Source organism: Rhincodon typus, chromosome 3, assembly GCF_021869965.1.
Source record: "Rhincodon typus isolate 14 chromosome 3, sRhiTyp1.1, whole genome shotgun sequence".
Lineage (NCBI taxonomy): Eukaryota > Metazoa > Chordata > Chondrichthyes > Orectolobiformes > Rhincodontidae > Rhincodon > Rhincodon typus.
Window position 1 is genome coordinate 126,436,848 of NC_063334.1, and position 20,197 is coordinate 126,457,044.

The 20,197-nt window shown below is 43.1% G+C and overlaps 1 protein-coding gene across 1 annotated transcript in view; it reads left to right on the plus strand.

Annotated features, from left to right (window-relative positions):
- The first annotated feature begins 6,815 nt into the window (after nt 1–6,815).
- LOC125482226 overlaps nt 6,816–20,197 on the plus strand; it is a 148,902-nt gene continuing 135,520 nt past the window's right edge. Inside the window, exon 1 of the mRNA XM_048594250.1 lies at nt 6,816–6,860. The gene's annotated coding sequence lies outside the window, so the exon portion shown is untranslated. The remainder of the gene's footprint in view (nt 6,861–20,197) is intronic.

Here is a 20,197-nt window from a genome sequence, read left to right on the forward strand (position 1 = left end):
GAGGAGGCCACATCGGAAGCAACAGCATGCCTCCATCTCTGGTAACCGTCTCAGCACTGACATCTATTTCAAACCCACCAACTCCCATTGTTACCTGGACTTCACCTCCTCTCACTCACTCTCCCGCAAGAATGCGATCCATTATTCCCAATTCCTCTGCCTCTGCTACATCTGCTCTCAAGATGTAGTGTTCAACTGCCGGACATCCCAGATATCCTCCTACTTCAAGGACCACAACATCCGCCTTCCGTTGATCCACAATACCCTCAACTGCGTCTCTTATATTTCTTACACTTCGGCTCTCAAACCCCCTCCCCTCAACAAAAGTAAGGACGGAGACCCCTGGTCCTCACATACAACCCCACCAACCTTCACATCCAGCGCATCATCCTCCGCCACTTCGGCCACCTACAATCCGACCCCACCACCAAAGGGATATTTCCCTCCCCACGCCTATTTGCCTTCCATAGGGACTGCTCACTCCGTGACTCCCTTGTCCACTCCACACTCCCCACTCGCCCCACCGCCCCTGGTACCTCTCCCTGCAACCACAGGAAGTGCTACACCTGCCCATACATACCCCACCTCACCTCCATCCAAGGCCCAAGACAAACTTTTCATATTTGACAGGGGTTCACCTGTACATCCGCCAACCAGGTCTACTGTAGCCGTTGCTCCCGATGTGGCCTCCTCTACATCAGTGAGCCCAAGCGCAGTCTCGGTGACTGATTCGCAGAGCATCTGTGCTCTGTACACTATAATCAACAACACCTTCTGGTCGTGAACTATTTTAACAGCCCTCCCACTCCCCGGGTGACATGTCCATCCTGGGCCTCCTCCAGTGTCACAGTGACGCCACCGGAAACTGGAGGAACAATGCCTCATATTCTGTCTCAGGAGACTACAGCCTGATGGCCTCCAATAGAATTCTCCAGTTTTAAAATTTCCCCACCCCAGGCCTCATCCCACGTCTAACCCTCCCTCTCATCTCCACCTCCTTGACCTGACACTACCTGTCTATCTTCTTTCCCACCTATCCACCCCACCCTTCCAACTGATCAATCCTCACCACCCCCTAACTGCATCCACCTATCACCATCCCACCTACCTTCCCCAGCCTCAATCCTCCTCCCTTTATTTATTTCTGAGCTTCCTTCCCCCTCCCCAGTACTGAAGAAGGGTCTCGACCTGAAACATCGACTTTCCCGCTCCTCTGATGCTGCTTGGCCGGCTCTGTTCCTCCAGCTTGATGCTGTATTGACTCAAATCATTTGTTGCTTGTCCTTAGTGCCTTTGAGAAGATTTTTTTTTCATTATTCATTCACGGGATAAAGGCATCACTGGCTAGGCAGCATTTATTACCCATCCCTAATTGCCCAGAGGGCAGTTAAGAGTCAACCCCATTGCTGTGGGTCTGGAGCCACATGTAGGCCAGACCAGGTAAGGATGGCAGTTTCCTTCCCTAAAGGACATTAGTGAACCAGATGGGTTTTCCCAACAATCAACAATGGATTCACAGTCATCATTAGACTGTTAATTCCAGATATTTATTGAATTCAAATTCCACCATCTGCCGTGGCGGGATTCGAACCAGGCTCCCCAGAACATTATCTGGCTCTCTGGATTAACAGTCCAGCGATTATACCACTTGCCTCCCAATTTGGTGATGAGCTGCCTTCTCAAACCTCTGCAGTTCATGTCCTGTGGGCGATATATTTCCAAGTCAGGATGGGGAGTGGCTTGGAGGGGACCTTGCAGGGGGTGGCGTTCCCATGTATCTGCTGCCTTTGTCCTTCTAGATGGAAGTGGTCGTGGGTTTGGAAGGTACTGTCTGAGGATCTTTGGTGAATTTCTGCAGTGCATCTTGCACATAGTACACACTGCTGCTACTGAGCGTTGCTGGTGGAGGCAGACATATATCAGCAGGAAAACTCATAATATTCCTTAATCCACTCTTTTTCTTACTCATTCAATGGACATGGGCATTGCTGGCTGGGCCTGCATTTATTGTCGTGCCCTTGAGAAGTTGGTGGTGAACTGTCTGCTTGAATTGCTACAGGATCTTGCGCAGGCAGTGTTGATGGTACTGCTTCAGTGCCTTGACCTGTCTGCTGTAGAATTTCCATGTCTCACAGCCATGTAGGAGGGTAGGAGCCACCCCAGCTCTATAAAACATCCACTTGGAATCTCTTGGGAAGAAAGATGCACCAACAGAGGCGTCCTTGACCAGGCCAATATCCCCAGCAACAAGGTACTGATCACCCTTGATCGGCCACGATGAGCTGGGCATGTCGTCCACATGACCAACATGAGACTCCCCAAGTAGGTGCTCTCCTCCCAGCTTCGAAACGGCAGGCAAGCCCCAGGTGGGGACAGGGGAAGAGTTTCAGTGATACCTTCGAAGCCTCATTGGTGAAGTGCAACATTCCCACAGACACCTGGAAATCACTAGCCTAAGACTGTCTCAAGTGGAGGACGAGCATTTAGGCTGGTGTCAAGCACCTCGAGATTTTTCATCAGGAAAAAGCCTAAGTCAGGTGAAAAGGGCAAAAGTGGTCAAACTCCAAACCTCAGTGTCAAATCCCAAACCTCAGTGTCAAATCCCAAACCTCAGTGTCAAATCCCAAATTCCAGTGTCAAATCCCAAACCTCAGTGTAAAATCCCAAACCCCAGTGTCAAACCCCAAACCCCAGTGTCAAATCCCAAACTCCAGTGCCAAATCCCAAACTCCAGTGTCACATCCCAAACTCCAGTGTCAAATCCCAAACCTCAGTGTCAAATCCCAAACCACAGTGTCAAACTCCAAACCCCAACATCAAATCCCAAACCCCAGTGCTGAACCTAATCAAATCGGTGACACCTTCTGGAGATGTGGTCATTCAGACTGCCTGGGGCAGGCCCACTTAGAAAAGTGCACTGATTTGCAAGCCCAACCATGCTGGGGTGGTCACAAATGTTAGAAATTTAATCAAGTTACTCAAAGTTGCCAATTTTCCTGTTTAAATTGTTTAATTATCAGTAAGTTCATTAAATGTTTACCCATAGATTTAGGCACCTCCTTGCAAAGTCATGATGCAATTTTACTCTCGTGCAATATTGAGTAACTCACAGATATAAACTGTTACTGTCATCTCTTCACTTCTTGCCTAATTTGTTTTGCTGCTTCACTCTCAGAAAGCAGAGGAAAGACAATTGGACCCAAACGTGAAGGTAATCAGTTTACAGGGCAATGGGGAAAGAGCTGGGGAGAGGGATTAACCCTCCTAACTTATCCATGTTGCACTCTTTCAAACACCCAGAACAGTCACTGTTATATATTTTGCACGCACACGTATTTATATATTAAATCAAGGAACTAAAGTAATGTATAAGTGACGGGTTTTAGTATTGAACATCTTCACAGCTACGCTTTGATAAGCACATTGCAAGAAGACCAATGTGAATGGGTCTGGTGCAATCTGTTTCTCCCCTGCAAAAGGTCTGCTGAATAAACAAGGTACAGTTCTTACTGCCTGAATCTAGAAGTGTGATCATGCACACACAATACATTGACATACCATAGCTCCAGTGCATGTCTGTGAGTAAAGCAAAAACATTTAAAATATATTTTACTGGTGATTTGAAAAATGACCCACATGAGTGCCAGAAGGAAGGCTGAGTATAATGTTTTTTGGCACAATATCGAACCTACATCCAAGGAAGGATTGAAGAGGCTGACAAGGCAGAGGTATTTGAGAAATTTAAGTAGAAACACAAGTAAAATTTCGATAGTTTCCAGAACACAGGTAATGAAGAGACAGTCAGTGAGATTCTTTTGTGGCAGGAGTTCGAGAATTGGATCCATTTAACAGCTGGGAACAGCAATCCAATCTTCTATGTAATTTTTGAAAGATTCAGTGCCAATCTTCAGCCAAACCAAATCATCAGATGAACAAACTCTCAATCTCTATTTGGGTTTGGAAGAAAATACAGCAATTGATTATTCTTGCATATTTCATAATCTTGAAAGGTTTCCCTTCTGATTTAGGAACTGTTTAGGGATCCTCTTGGAAGGAGCGATCACAGTATGGTCGAATTTAAAATACAGATGGAGTGTGAGAAGGTTAAATCCAGTACCAATGTCCTGTGCTCAAACAAAGGAGACTATGAAGGAATGAGGGAGGAGTAAGCTAAAGTAGAATGGAAGAAAAAACTTTATGGTGGGTCAATTGAGGAACAGTGGAAGACTTTCAAAATGATTTTTCACATTGCTCAGCAGAAGTATATTCCAGTGATAAGGAAGAACTGTAGGAAAAGAGATAGTCAGCTATGGACGTCTAAGGAAGTAAAGGAAAGTATCAGATTGAAAAAAAAAACACATATAAAAAAAGCAAAGATTAGTGGGAAACTAGTAGACTGGGAAATCTTTAAAGGCCAACAAAAAGCCACAAAAAAAGTTATAAACAAAAGTAAGATAGATTACGAGAGTAAACTAGCTCAGAATATAAAAACATGTACCAAAAGTTTCTATAAATATGTAAATCGTAAAAGTGTGGCGAAGGTAAACATTGGTCCTTTAGAGGATGAGAAGGCCAATTTAATAACTGGGAATGAGGAAATAGCCATGGCATTAAACAGATATTTTGTGCTGGTCTTCACAGTGGAAGACACAAATAACACGCCGAAAACTGATGGCAAGAAGGTTATAGCAGGTGAGGACCTAGAAATTATCATTATCACTAAGGAGGCAGTGCTGGGCAAGCTAATGGGACTAAAGGTAGACAAGTCTCCTGGCCCAGATGAAATGCATCCCAGGATACTAAAAGAGGTGATGGGGGAAATAGCAAATGCACTAGTAATTATTTACCTAAATTCATGGACTCTGGGGTGGTTCCCGCAGATTGGAAAACAGCCAATGTGACGTCACTGTTTAAAAAAGGAAGTAGACAAAAAGCAGGTAACTATAGGCAGTTTGCTTAACTGCGGTAGTGGGGAAAATGCTTGAATCTATCATTAAGGAAGAAATAGCAAGACATCTGGATATAAATTGTCCCATTGGGAACACCCAGCATGGGTTCATGAAGGGTAGTTCATGTTTAACTAATTTGGTGGAATTCTTTGAGGACATTACTTGCATGGTGGACAATGGGGAACCTGTGGATGTGGTGTATCTGGATTTCTAGAAGGCATTTGACAAGGTGCCACACCAAAGGCTGCTACATAAGATAAAGTTGCACGGTATTACAGGTAATGTATTGGCATGGATAGAGGATTGGTTGACCAGTAGAAAGCAAAGAGTGGGGGTAAGTGGGTGTTTTTCTGGTTGGCGGTCAGTGGCTCGTGGTGTGCCTCAGGGATCAGTGTTGGGACCGAAATTGTTTGCAATTTACATAGATGACTTGGAGTTGGGGACTAAGTGTGGTGTGTCAAAATTTGCAGATGACACTAAGGTGAGTGGTAGAGCAAAGTGTGCAGAAGACACTGAAAGTCAGCAGAGGGATATAGGTAGTCTAAGTGAGTGGGAAAAGGTCTGGCAGATGGAGTACAATGTTGATAAGTGTGAGGTCATCCATTTTGGTAGGAATAACAGCAAAATGGACTATGTTTTAAATGGTAAAAAATTGTAGCACGCTGCTGTGCAGAGGGACTTGGGTGTCCTTGTGCATGAATCGCTAAAAGTAGGATTGCAGGTGCAGCAGGTGATTAAAAAGGCAAATGGAATTTTGTCTGCCATTGCTCGAGGGATGGAGTTTAAAAACAGGGAGGCTATGCTGCAGCTGTATAGGGTCCTGGTGAGGCCATACCTGGAGTACTGTGTGCAGTTTTGGTCTCCTTACTTGAGAAGGGATATACTAGCACTGGAGGGGGTGCAGAGGAGATTCACTTGGTTGATTCCAGAGTTGCGAGGGTTGGATTATGAGGAAAGACTGAGTAGACTGAGATTATACTCATTGGAATTCAGAAGAATGAGGGGAGATCTTATAGAAACATATAAGATTATGAAGGGAATAGATAAGATGGAGGCAGGGAGGTTGTTTCCGCTAGCAGGTGAAACTAGGACTAGAGGGCATCGCCTCAAAATAAAGGGAAGCAGATATAGGACTGAGGTCAGGAGGAACTTCTTCACCCAAAGGGTTGTGAATCTGTGGAATTCCCTGCCCAGTGAAGCAACCTCACTGAATGTTTTTAAGGCAAGGCTAGATAAATGTTTGAACAGTAAAGGAATTAAGGGTTATGGTGAGTGGGTGGGTAAGTGGAGCTGAGTCTCAAAAAGATCAGCCATGATCTTATTAAATGGTGGGGCAGGCCCGAGGGGCCAGATGGCCTACTCCTGCTCCTAGTTCTTATGTTAGGGCTTTGGGCCAATGTACTCAGCAGACTAGCACCCATTGCGCATGCGCGGTCTCCCGCCCCTTCCCAAAGATGGAGCAAGTCACGATCACGCATGTGCCGACTGCCGGCCAGCCGGCTCGGCCCATTCCTACATCAACAGCCAGCTCGGCAAGTCAACAACCTCCCTACGCATGCGTTCAACCGTCGGTATGCCGTTACTACGCATGCGTGTTTCCTTACAGTCGCCGCACCATGTGTGCGCGTGGGTTGACTTGTTGCCGCCTTTATTTTCGAAACCAATGACCGCGTGGTGCACGCGAGCGTGAGTTGGAGAAAGTCTTCGAGAACAAAACACTGAGCGGAAAAAAGATTCTCTGAGAAACTACTTCCTTCAACAAATTGTCTCAGGTTTTGATCCATTTGAGCATCTTATCATCACACTGCACTGTTTTGGAAAGTACTGGAACGTTAGCCATTGTGGTCTCCAAACTGCACCTTAATAGCCTAACTCTGAACATCATAAATAATGAATTCTTCAGATACTGAGGTAGGCCATGTATCCATGCAGTGTGACCTGGGCAGTGTTCATGCCTTTTGGCCTTTGTCAGCTGTTCCTTCTTTTTGGGAATGACTCTATTCCAGGGAGGCTGCTTTCTGCCCAGTCTCCTCCTGTGACTAATCCTTGGGCACAAAACCTGGGTGCCTAATGAGGCACTGAGATCAGGACAGCAGGATTTGCATCCTTTTTTTTCCTTACAGTATATATGTCCTTGCTTACTGTGATCTGCCTGTGCTGCTGGCAAACAAAACTTTTCACTGTACTTAGGTACACCTGAGAATAAATCAAATCAATCAAATCTCCTCTGCCTCATCATTAAGATCTTGTGACTCAAAAGTGTGATGCAGTATGATGGACAAGTTGTTGCTAATTTGAATGACAGACAACAAGCTTCTCCCAATTACTGAGTCCAATGCTGCTCCTATATAGAGTGTCTTTTCAGCATGTTCTGTGACTCTAAAGTGCCAGGTAATAACCATCACCAACAAGAGATATCTTCGTTTTCCTAATGATTCTTGTGGCAATACCATTGGAAGAAAGTGTGTAAAATATTGTCAGTTTTGGAATTTTGATTGTTTAAAAGAGAGGCACATGGTTAATCCAACTGGATTTTTAAAATAAAAGTCAGAAAGTTATTCTGGAGCAGGGATCTACATGTTGCATTTCTAATTTGGCATCAAGGACATGGGAGAACCCCTGGAATATTGATGGAGTAATGCTAATGGACTAAGATGATTATACTTTTACATGACAGACAATATAAACACATTAAGCCGTTTAAAATTTTCGAGAAGATTTGTAGCTCAGGTTGCAGATGAGGTTCTAGACATGTTCGCTGAGCCGGTGGGTTTGGTTGGAAATGTTTCGTCACCCTGCTAGGCAACATCGTCAGTGCACCTCCAGTGAAGCGTTGGTGTTCTGTTCTGCTTGTTATTTATATGCCTCAGTTTGTTGGGCTGTATGGTACCACTTCCAGTTCTGTTTCTCAATTTCAGTGTGTTTGTTGATGGAGTTCTGGTTGGAATACTAGGCCTCCAAGAGTTCCCTGGTGTGTCTCTGTTTGGCTTGTGCGATTATAGCTGTGTTGTCCCAGTCGAATTTGTGTCCCTCTTTCTCCATGTGTAGTGAGACAAGTGAGAATTGGTCATGTCTCTTGGTGGCTAGTTGGTGTTCATGTATCCATTTAGTCAATTTTCTTCTGGTTTGGCCTATGTAGTGTTTCTCACAGTCCTTGCATGGTATTTTGTATATAACACCGCTTTTGCTAGTTTTGGGTATGGGATCCTTTATGTTTGTCAGTAGCTGTCGTTGGGTGGTTGCTGGTTTGTGGGCTACCCTGGTACCTTGGGGTCTGGGTAGTCTTGTGGCCACCTATGAAATGTCCTTGATGTATGGTAGAGTGATGAGTGAGCCTGGTTGTGTTATGTCTTTCTGTTGTGGTCTGTGTCAGACGTAACGGCGGATTGTCCTTTTCGGGTATTCATTCCTTTGGAAGACTCCGTATAGGTGCTTCTGTTCTGTTTTGCGTAGTTCTGGGTTGCTGCAATGTGTTGTGGCTCATTGCTAGTGTAATTGAGTATCTGGGTCTGTATATGTGGTCTTTCTATATATGCTAGTCTGGAGTTTCCCAATGTTTTTGCATTCTACTATTGTATACAGGAAGGACAGTCAGTAGTTGTTCTCTTCTTCTTTTGTGAATTTTATCCTGGTGAGGATGTTGTTTTTTTGTTGGTGGATTTCTTCTAGTTTTGTGCATTTGATAATCACGAAGGTGCCATCGACATATCGGACCCAAAGGTTCGGTTGTATGGCGGGGAGTGCTGTCTGTTCTGACTTTTGCATTACTGCTTCTACAATCAGTCCGGATATTGGGGATCCCATTGGTGTTCTGTTGATTTGTTTACCTATGCCATCGTTGAAGGTGAAGTGGGTTGTGAGGCACAGATCTAGTAGTTTCATGGTGGTGTCCTTATTGATGTTGTTGGTGTCCTGGGGTGCCTGCCTACTTGATTTGTCCAGTAGTGTGGCAATTGTTTCTTTGACTCGGTCGATGTTTATGGATGTTTATGCTGTTACCTTGAAGGATATCATCATCTCGTCCTCTTCTGTCCTGGTGTCCTCGATGATGTTGAGGAATTCTTGGGATGAGTGGATTGAATTGGTTGTGTTGTCCACTAAGTAATTCAATTTCTGTTGTAGTTCTTTGGCAAGCTTATATGTTGGTGTGCCTCGTAATGAGGACAATGAGGGACATGAATTGGACTGGGACAACACAGCCATAATCGCACAAGCCAAACAGAAACACGCCAGGGAATTCCTGGAGGCCTGATATTCCAACTGGAACTCCATCAACAAGCACATTGAATTAGACCCGGTATACAAACCACTGAGAAACAGAACTGGAAGTGGTACCAACGAACTGAGGCATATAAGTAACAAGCGGGACAGAACACTGACCCTTCACCGATGTGCACTGACGATGTTACCCAGCAGGGTGATGAAATGTTTGCGACCAAACCCACTGGCTCGGCAAGCATGTCTACAACCAAATTAATTAGTTAGTTTTAATTAATTAGTTTTGTTTTCAGTTCAGTTCAGAACCTACCAGAGTTTTAGTTGAGTTGAATTAAGAGTCTAATTCAGTAGTGAGTCTAGGATCTGTTTTGTGGGGTTGAGAAGAGAACAGTTTCTCTCCTGGCAGGTTTTAGTTCAGTTCCGTTCAGAGAGTCACAAGAGTTATACAGCATGGAAACAGACCTTTCGGTTCAACTCATCTGCGCCAACCAGATATCCTAAACTGAACTAGTCCCATTTGCCAGCATTTGGCCCATTTCTGTCTAAATCCTTACTATTCATGTACCCATCCAGATGCCTTTTAAATGTTGTAATTATACCCACCTCCACCACTTCCTTCTGCAGCTCATTCCATTCACACACCACCCTCTGTGTGAAAAAGTTATCCCTCAGGTCCCTTTTGAATCTTGCCCCCCTCACCTTAAAATTATGCCCTGTAGTTTCAGACTCCCCCACCCTGGGGAAAAAAACCTACAAAAGATTTACAAGGATGTTGCCAGGATTAGAGGGTTTGAGCTATGGGCAGAGGCTGAACAGGCTGGGGCTATTTTCCCTGGAACGTTGGAAGCTGAGGAATGACCTTATAGGTGTTTATAAAATCATGAGAGGCATTAATAAGGTGAATGACAAGGGTCTTTTCCTAGGGTGGGGGCGTTCAAAACTAAGGGGCAAATTTTTAAGGTGAGAGGAGAAAGATTTAGAAAGGAGATGAAGGGCAACTTTTTTACACCGTGAGTGGTTTGTGTGTGGAATGAAACTGCTAGAAAAAGTGGTGGATGCAGTTACAGTTACGATGTTTAAAAGATGGTTGGATAAGTTCATATTTCAGAAAGGTTTGGAGGGGTATGGGCCAAGTGCAGGCAGGCAGGACTAGTTCAGTTTGGGAAATGGTCGGTGTGGTTGGACCAAAGTATCTGTTTCCATATTGTATGGCTCCATGACACTATGAACTTGGCTTTTTACCCTAACCATGCCCTCATGATTTTATAAACTTCTTTAAGGTTACCCCTCAGTCTCTGATGCTCCAGGAACAAAAGCCCCAGCCTATTCAGCCTCTCCCTGTCGCTCAAACCTTCCAATCCTGGCAACAACCTTGTAAATCTTTCCCGAATCCTTTCAATTTTAACAACATCTTTCCTATTGCAGCAAGGAGACCAGAATTGAACACAATATTCTAAAAGTGGCCTCACCAATGTCCTGTACAGCTGTAGCATGACATCCCAACTCCTATACTCAGTGCACTGACCAATGAAGGCAAGCATGCCAAATGTCTTCTTCACCATCCTGTCTACCTGTTAGTCCACTTTCAAGGATCTGTGCATCTGCACCCCTAGGTGTTTCTGTTTGAAAGCCCTCCCAGGGTCCTACCATTAACTGTGTAAGTTCTGCACTGGTTTGCCTTAACAAAATGCAACACCTCATATTTATCTGAATAAAACTCCATCTGCCAATCCTTGGCCCATTGGCGCATCAGAGGAAGCCAGTTAGTGAGGTAGCAGTGTATTGTTGCTAGTTTGTGAACTGTTCCTCTCCAGGAGAGTTTGGGTTAAAAATCTCGATGTTGTCAGAATTGAAAATGTTTAGACATTAGAATTGTGAAAGGTTCATGCAATCAAACCTGAAGCTGCATTGTAAAATTGCTTCCAATTCAAGAAAGGGAAACTAGATGAGTCAATTAAGTAGGTACTTAGAGTTGTGGCAGGAGCAGAATTTCTCCGGACTTGAATGTTTCTAATGGGCAAGTTGGGAAATAGTTTGAAACTTCATTTCAATGTTTGTGTTATGATCTTTCAAACTGTTATTTATTTTTGTTCTTCTTGTAATAAAATATTTCAGTTCTGTCTTCGCAGAAGAAGACACAAATGGCATCCCAGCAATGCAAGGGAAGGAAGGGTCTATTAAGAAGGAGGACTGAAAGTAAAGCAATAAACCTAAGTAGTTCTGGAGAAATCAATGGGACTGAAAGATGATAAATTCCTAGGGCTTGATAATTTATATGATGAATGGTCATGGATGTGTTGTTTGACATCTTCCAAATTCTGGAGAAGTCATAACAAATTGCAAGATAACAAAAGCGGAAGAGAGGAAGAAAGAGACAGACTGATTAGAGTGTCTTCTGTAGTAGGTAAGATGCGAGGGTTTCTTATAAACATCAGGATAACAGGACACTTAGCAAATTATCAACGAGATGAGATAAAATTAACATGGATTTATGAAAGGGAAATCATATTTAAGAAACATACTGGAGCCTTTTGAGGATGTAACTAGTTGAATAGATAAGGAGAAGCAGAGATGTTATGTTTTTGGATTTTCAGAAATCCTTTGATTAAGTCCTGTGTGAAAGGTTTATGCAATTTTAAAGCACATGAGATTGGTGGTAAAATACTGGCATGGTTTAAGAATTGGGTAACAGATTGGAAACAGAGTTATAAGACATAGCTTTCTTCAGAGTGGACGTCAGTGATTAATGGGGTACTACAGGGATCAGTGTTTGGGCCTCAGCTATTGACAATATATATGTAACAATTTGGATGGGAGAATCATATGTAATTTTCCAAGTTCGCCAATAACACAGAACTAGGAGGAATTGTGAAGTGATGAGGAAGTAAAGAGGATTCAAGATGATTTATACATGATCACTGATTGGTTAAATGCATGACGTGGGTGGTATAAAGTGGATAAGTGTGAATTTAATCAGTTCATTCGAAAAAGCAGAATGGCGGCTTTGTTTAAATGGCATAGATTTGGAACTGTTGATGGACAGAGGCAGCTCTGTGTCCTTGTACGCCAGTATTTGGAGCAGACACAGCATGCAGTTCGGAAGGCAAATTGTAGTTGACATTCCTTGCAAGAGGTTTTGAATTCAGGAGCAAGAATGTCTTTCTGCAGCTGTACAGGGCTTCAGTGACACCACATCTGGAGTATGATATGCAGATATTTTGGTGAGGCGATGGCCTGGCGGTAGTATGGCTAGACTTTTAATCCAGAAGGATGGACCTGATTTTGGGAAATGAGCGTGGCTAGGTGAGTGAAATTTTAGTAGGGGAGCATTTCGAGAGTAGTGACCATAATACCTGAATTTTAAGACACTCATGGATAAGTATAACAGCAGTCCTCAGGTGAAGGTGTTAAACTGAGGTAAGGCGAACTACAACAATATTAGGCAGGAACTGGGCAATTTTGATTGGTGGCAGTTGTTTGAGGGTAAATCCACATCGGACATGTGGGAGTATTTCAAACGGCAGTTGATAAGTGTTCAGGAGTGCATCGTTCCTGTGAGAATGGAGGATAGCTATGGCAAGTTAGGTAACCTTGGAAGACCAGGGATGTTATGACCTTGGTCAAAAAGAAAAAGGAAGCATGTGCAACGTTAAGCAGGATGGGAACTGACAAAGCCATTGATGCATATAAGGAAAGTAGGAAAAAGCTTAAACAGGGAATTAAATGTCAAAAAGGGATCATGAAAAGTCATTAACAAACAGAGGTTTGTAAAATCGAGAGGTGCATAGATAAGGTGAATAGTCAAGGTCTTTTTCGCAGTGTAGGGGAATCCAAAAGTAGAGGGCATAGGTTGAAGGTGAATGGGGAAGGATATAAAAGGGACCTAAGAGGCAACTTTTTCACGCAGAGGGTGGTGCGTGTATGAAATGAGCTGTCAGAGGATGGACTCTGGTATAATTACAACATTTAAAAGATATCTGAATGAGTACATGAATAGGAAGGATTTAGAGAGATATGGACCAAATGCTGGCAAATGGAACTCGATCAATTTAGGATATCTGGATGGCATGGATGAGTTGGACTGAAGGGTCTGATTCTGTGTTGTACATCTCTATGACTATCTGAGATCTAATGGCTTCCAACCAGATATTCACACCCACAAGCTGTTAAACCATTCACATTGTTGTTGGCAGGCAGAATTTCTAAGAAGCATAAACCACTAGTCCCAGTCCCCTGTTGTGATCCTGCAAAAATACTGCAACAAGTAGTGAATGTGTTGCAGTGACCCCTAGTGCAAAAAGTTCTGGATCTGGCACTTGCAGTGCTGGAGCTGTGGCTAAAACCTTTTTTAATTCTGAAACAGTATATGTGTGCTGTTCATTCCACTGTCAAATCTTCAAAATATCTGACAATGGAGATAATTTGAAAGCAAAACGATCAAGTTGATTTCTATAATAGCCCACTAATCCCAAAAAAAGACCATAGAGACTTCACATCTTGAGGGACAGATGACTACACAATGGATTCAATGCATTTCTTTTCAATTTTGTGTTTTCTGTGGGTTACCACCTGAGACTTCATAATTTGTATCTTTTTAGGACTTATTTTAAGTCCTAATGAAGTGAGGAGGATTAATAGTTCATCCTATAATTGGAAAAGTTCCTCTCTAGTTTCAGTCTGGAGAGGAAGATTATCTCTACACTGGATTAAACAATCAGGTCATCAAAATGTCTCCAAAACTTTAGCCAATCTTCGATGGAAGACAGATGGAGAATTGTGGAACCATTGGGGTGAAAAAGTCCATTTCTATTGCTGATCTTGAAATGTGAAAGGAAATTTATGTTGACATTGCTGATTTAGAGGAATAAACCAAAACCCACCACTAATGTCAAGAACAGTAAAATATTTTCTGTGGAACTTGTTTCATCATTGTCCTAGTACTAGTTGCTACTGAAAGTGCTGTTAACAAAGTCCTTTTATTGAACTGGGCAAAAGAATGTTAGAATGCAGTTGATAATTTCAAAGTTGTGCTGACAGTTGCAGTTGGTCTTTTGAATTATGAAAAGCCATTCAAACTACCTGTTGATGCCAGTATCATTGGCATGGGTGCAATTTTACTGCAAGGAGATGATAGTTGAACAGCCTATCACGTAGTTTTTGAGGAAATTGACTGCTAATCAACATGACTATTGGATGATAGAGAAAGAGACACTGGGTACTGAATTTTACCACACATTAGCCGAGTATCAATTTAAGGGAGGTTTATGGAGGGTTTCTGCCCGTGACCTCAAAAGTTGCAGAGTCAGTGAGGTGTATAGCACAAAAAAAGTCCCTTTGGCTCATCAGGTCTATTCCAGTCAAAAATAACCGTTGAACTATTCTAATTCCATTTTCCAGCACTCGACCATTGCCTAATGTACCTTAGTATCACAGGTGCACATCTCATAGAATCGTAGAGATGTACATTAGGGAAACAGACCCTTTGGTCCAACTTGTCCATGCTGGTCTGATATCCTAAATTAACCGAGTTCAATTTGCCAGCATTTGGCCCATATTCCTCTAAAGCCTTTCTATTCATATACCCATCAAGATGCCTTTTAAATATTGCAATTATACCAGTCTCCACCACTTATTCTGGCAGGTCATTCCATACACGCACCACCCTCTGCATGGAAAAGTTGCCCCTTAGGTCCCATTTAAATCTTTCCCTTCTAACTTTAAACCTATGTCCCCTAGTTTTGGACTCCCCTACCCTAGGGAAAGGACCTTGGCTAATCACCTTATTCATGCCCCCCATGATTTTATAAATCTCTACAAGGTCACCCTTCAGCCTCTGATACTCCAGGGAAAATAGCCCCAGTCTATTCAGCCTCTCCACATAGCTCAAACCCTCCAACCCTGGCAATATCCTTGTAAATCTTTTCTGAATCCTTTCAAGTTTCATAACATGTTTTCTTAAGCGGGAGATCAGAATTGGATGCAATATTCCAAAAGTTGCCTAACCAATGTCCCGTACAGTTGCAACATGACCTCCCAACTTCTGTACTCAATGCACTAACCAACAAAGGCAAGCATACCAAATGCCTTCTTCACCAGAGATGGTAACCACCCTGTCTACCTGTGACTCCATGGAACAATGAACCTGCACTCCAAGATCTCTTTGTTCGGCAACACTCCCCAGGACCTTACCATTAAGTGTATAAGTCCTGCCCTGATTTGCCCTACCAAAATGCAATACCTCACATTTATCAAAATTAATCTCCACCTGCCACTCCTCGGCCCATTGACAACACTTAGAATGTAGAACATAGAACAGTACAGCACAGTACAGGCCCTTTGGCCCACGATGTTGTGCTGACCTATTATCCTACTCTAAGATCAAACTAACCTGCATAGCCTTCATTTTGCTATCATCCATGTGCCTATCCAAGAGTCGCTTAAATGTCTCTAATGTATCTGACTCTACTACCACTGATGGCGGCACATCCCACACTCCCACCACTCTCTGTGTGAAGAACCTACCTCTGACATCTCCCCTATACCTTCCTCCAATCACCTTAAAATTATGCCCCCTCGTGATAGTCATTTCCGCCCTGGGATAAAGTCTCTGGCTATCCACTCTAATCATGCCTCTCATCATCTTGTACACCTCGATCAAGTCACCACTTATCCTTTTTCACTCCAATACGAAAATCCCCAGCTCCCTCAATCTTTCCTCATAAGACCTGCCCTCCATTCCAGGCAGCATCCTGGTAAATCTCTTCTGTACCTTCTCTAAAGCTTCCACATCCTTCATATAATGAGGTGACCAGATCTGAACACAATATTCCAAGTGTGGTCTAACCAGAGTTTTATAGAGCTGCAGCATAACCTTGTGGCTCTTAAACTCAGTTCCCCTGCCAATGAAAGCCAATACACCATATGCCCTCTTAACAACCCTGTCAACTTGGGTGGCAACTTTGAGGGATCTATGGACATAGACCCCAAGATCCCTCTGTTCCTCCACATTGCCAAGAATCCTGCCATTAACCCTGTATTCTGCATTCAAATTTGACCTTCCAAAATGAATCACTTCACAATTTTCTGCGTTGAATTCCATCTGCCACTTCTTTGCCCAGCTCTGCATCCTGTCAATGTCATGCTGCAACCTACAACAGCCCTCCACTCTGTCCACAACTCCACCAACCTTCGTGTCATCAGCAAACTTACTAACCCACCCTTCCACTTCTTCATCCAAGTCATTTATAAAGATCACAAAGAACAGAGATCCCAGAACAGATCCCTGCGGAATACCACTGGTCACCGAGCACCAGGCTGAATACTTTCCATCTACTACCACCCTCTGTCTTCTATTGGACAGCCAGTTTTATATCCAGACAGCCAAATTTCCCTGAATCCCATGCCTCCTTATTTTCTGAATGAGCCTACTATGGGGAACCTTATCAAATGCCTTGCTAAAATCCATACAGACCACATCCTCTGCTCTACCTTCATCGATGTGTTTTGTCACAACTTCTTAAATGTTATGAGAGTTTCTGTCTTTACCACCCTCACAGATAGTGAGTTTCAGGTCTCCATCACCTTCTAAGTGAAAATTGTTTCCTCATATCCCTTCTAAATCTCCTACTCACCTTAAATCTATGCCCCAGATCATTGATCCCTCCATCTAGAACAAATGTTTTTTCCTGCCTAAATAAAAACTGAAAAAAATCTGCGGATGTTGTACATCAGAAACAAAAACAGAAATTGCTGGGAAAGTTCAGTGGGTCTGGCAGCATCTGTGAAGAGAAATCAGAGTTAATGTTTTGGGTCGAGAGGCCCTTCCTCAGAACAAGCATCTCTGGAACATCTGGGTAACAAGGACACTTACCTCAGACTTGTATTTCTTGACTTTAGCTCCACCTTTAACACCATTATTCGAACGAAACTCATTTCCAAACTCCAAGATCTAGGACTCTGCTCCCCGCTGTGCAACTGGATTCTCGACTTCCTGACCCGCAGGCCATTATCAGTCAGGATAGGCGACAACACCCTCCATGATAATCTTCAACAACAGTGCCCTGCAAGGCTGCGTAAACAGCCCTTTACTATATTTCATATACACTCATGATTGTGTGGCCAAATTCAGCTCTAACTCCATTTACAAATTTGCTGATGACACCACCGTAGTAGGTCGGATTTCAAACAACAATGAGACAGACTGCAGGAAAGAGATAGCGAACTTAGTGTCTTGGTGTAAAGTCAACAATCTCTCCGTCAATGTCAGCAAAACGAAGGAGCTGGTCATTGACTTCAGGAAGCGGCGTGGAGGGCACACCCCTGTCTGTATCAGTGGTGCTGAGGTGGAGGTGGCCGAGAGCTTCAAATTCCCAGGAGTAATTATCACCAACAATCTGTTCTGGTACATCCACGTCAATGCTACACTCAAGAAAGCACACCAACACCTCTACTTCCTCAGAAGGCCAAGGAAGTTCAGCATGTCCACAATGACTTTTACCAATTTTTATAGATGCATCATTGAAAGCATCCTATCCAGACTCATCACAGCTTGGTATGGCAACTGCTCTGCTCAAGACCGCATGAAATTATAGAGAGTTGTAAACACAGCCCAGTCCATCACTTAAACCAGCCTTCTTTCCATTGACTCCGTCTGCATTTCCCACTGCCTCAGGAAAGCAGCCAACATCATCAAAGACCACTCCCACCATGACGATACTCTTCCACCGTCTTCCTGCGAGCAGAAGATACAATTGTATTAAAACATATGCCAACAGATTCAAGAACAGATTCTTCTCCACTGCTCTTAGACTTAGGAACAGACCATTCATATTAGAGTTGATCTTTCTCTGCACCTTCTCTGTAGCTGTAACACTATATTCTGCATTCTGTTCTATTACCCTGATGTACTTACGTAAAGTATGATTTGCCTGGATAGCACACAAAACAATACTTTTCACTGTATCTCCGTATATGTAACAATAGTAAATCAAATCAAATCAAATCCTCACCTTAAACTATACCATCTGGTCTTAGGCACATCTGCCATGGGAAAGAGACTCTTACGATCTACGCTTTCTTTCATCTCTGATAATTTTGTATACATCAGTCAGATTTCCACCTTCCCCCCCTTAGCATTCTTTGCTCCAAGGAAAACAAACCCAATCTAGCCGGTCTCACCTCAAAATTGAGATTTTTCATCCCATGAAACATCCTGGTGAATCACCTCTGCAACCTGTCTAGTGCAAATCACATCATTTTAATTGTGTGGCAACCATGATTGCACACCATATTCTATCTGTGGCCTAACCAATGTTTTATAAGGTTGTAATAAGATTTCCTTGCTCTCAAATTCCACTCTTGGCTTATGAAGGCAAGCATCGCATGTGCCTCCTTCATCACTCTGTCTATCTGTGCTGACACCTTTGGGTATCTGTAGACTTGTATGCCATATTCACTTTGTTCCTCAATACTCCCTAGGGACTTACCATTCATTGTGTATGTCCTTCCCTTATTAGACTTCCTAAAATGTATCATCTCATACCTACCAGGATTAAATACCATCTGCGATTGCTTTGCCAAATTTACCAGCTGATCAATTTCAGACTGTATCCTTAGACCATCATTCTCAGTATCAACAATAACCACCAAATGCTCCTTTTTTAAAAAAAATGTTCTTGTGTTCATTGTTGAAGCCTCTTGGGATTGCAGAAGGTAGCCCTTGTTTGCCGGTAACCACCCTGCAAGATAACTGCCTTTTGAAATGAAGATGAGAGTTCTCAAGTGTATAAACATTATGGCAGCACCCAACTCACTTGGCCCACCAATGCACCAGGCCAAATGCTGTCTACCTAGAGATGCTTTTCATAGGGCACCCAGCAGGAGAGGAATGAAATAGAAAACCTCTAAGGGCACATTGATATTTGAAATCCAAGTTCATATTCAAACACGTATTGCTATTTTACTTCATCGCTTGTCTGATCGATAGTCATTTTAACTATGAAACATAAGAGCAAATGGTGAAATGTGCCTTCCCTATTAACTGCTGAACTCTGATACTAGCTTTTTATGATTCATGCACAAGGTCCTCAAATTCCCTGTGAACTGCTGCTTTCTGCAGTCTTTCTCCATTTAAAACATATTCAGCTCCACTTCCAATACTCAGGAGCAACTGTATGTCCAATCTTTAAGATGCACTGCAGAAATTTGCAGAGACTCCTTTAACAGCACCTTCCAAAATCCAAGACTGCTTTGATCTTGGAAGATAAGGCTAGCAGATACACAAGAGAACCACCATCTTCAAGTAGCCCTCCAAATCACACACCATCCTGAATTGGAAATATATCACTGTCCCTTCAGCGTCATCTGGATAATTTCCAAGCATTCCCTTGCTAAAGGCATTGTGGGTCTACCCAATCACATTGACTGCAGTGGTTTAAGAAGGCAGCTCACCATAACCTTCTCAGGCAACTAAAGATGGGCATGGCTTAGCCAGCAATGCTCATATTCCATGAGTGAATTAAAAAAGACAAATTGCCTGGCAAATTGAAGACTTCCCAGATTCTGGGACCTTCCAAAAGAATTGGACACTTTACAGTATCCCATGATGAATCTCCTGGGAAAGTTAGACTATTAAAACCTCATCTAACTTCTGGAAAAACTATTGAACTGACCTTCATCACACCTGGCCTGTATCACCCATAACTACATCTCTCCAACCCCTTACATTTCTAGGGACCCCTGACAAGCACCTCCTGCAACTCTAATCAACCTCCAATCGAACCTAAATCTACTCTGCCATTTGGGACCTGACACCCGAATAGATCCACTGATGGTCTGAACTCCTGGGAACCAACACTTGGCTTGAACCCCTGCCAACCTAACATCCCCCATCCTCTGTCTAGATATAACATTCTCTTCCATTTGATGATTTCAAGTATCTCAAATCTGAAATTTTTTGAAGATGTGACCAGTAGAGTGGATGAGGGTGAATCAGTGGCTGTGGTGTATCTGGACTTTCAAAAAGGCTTTTG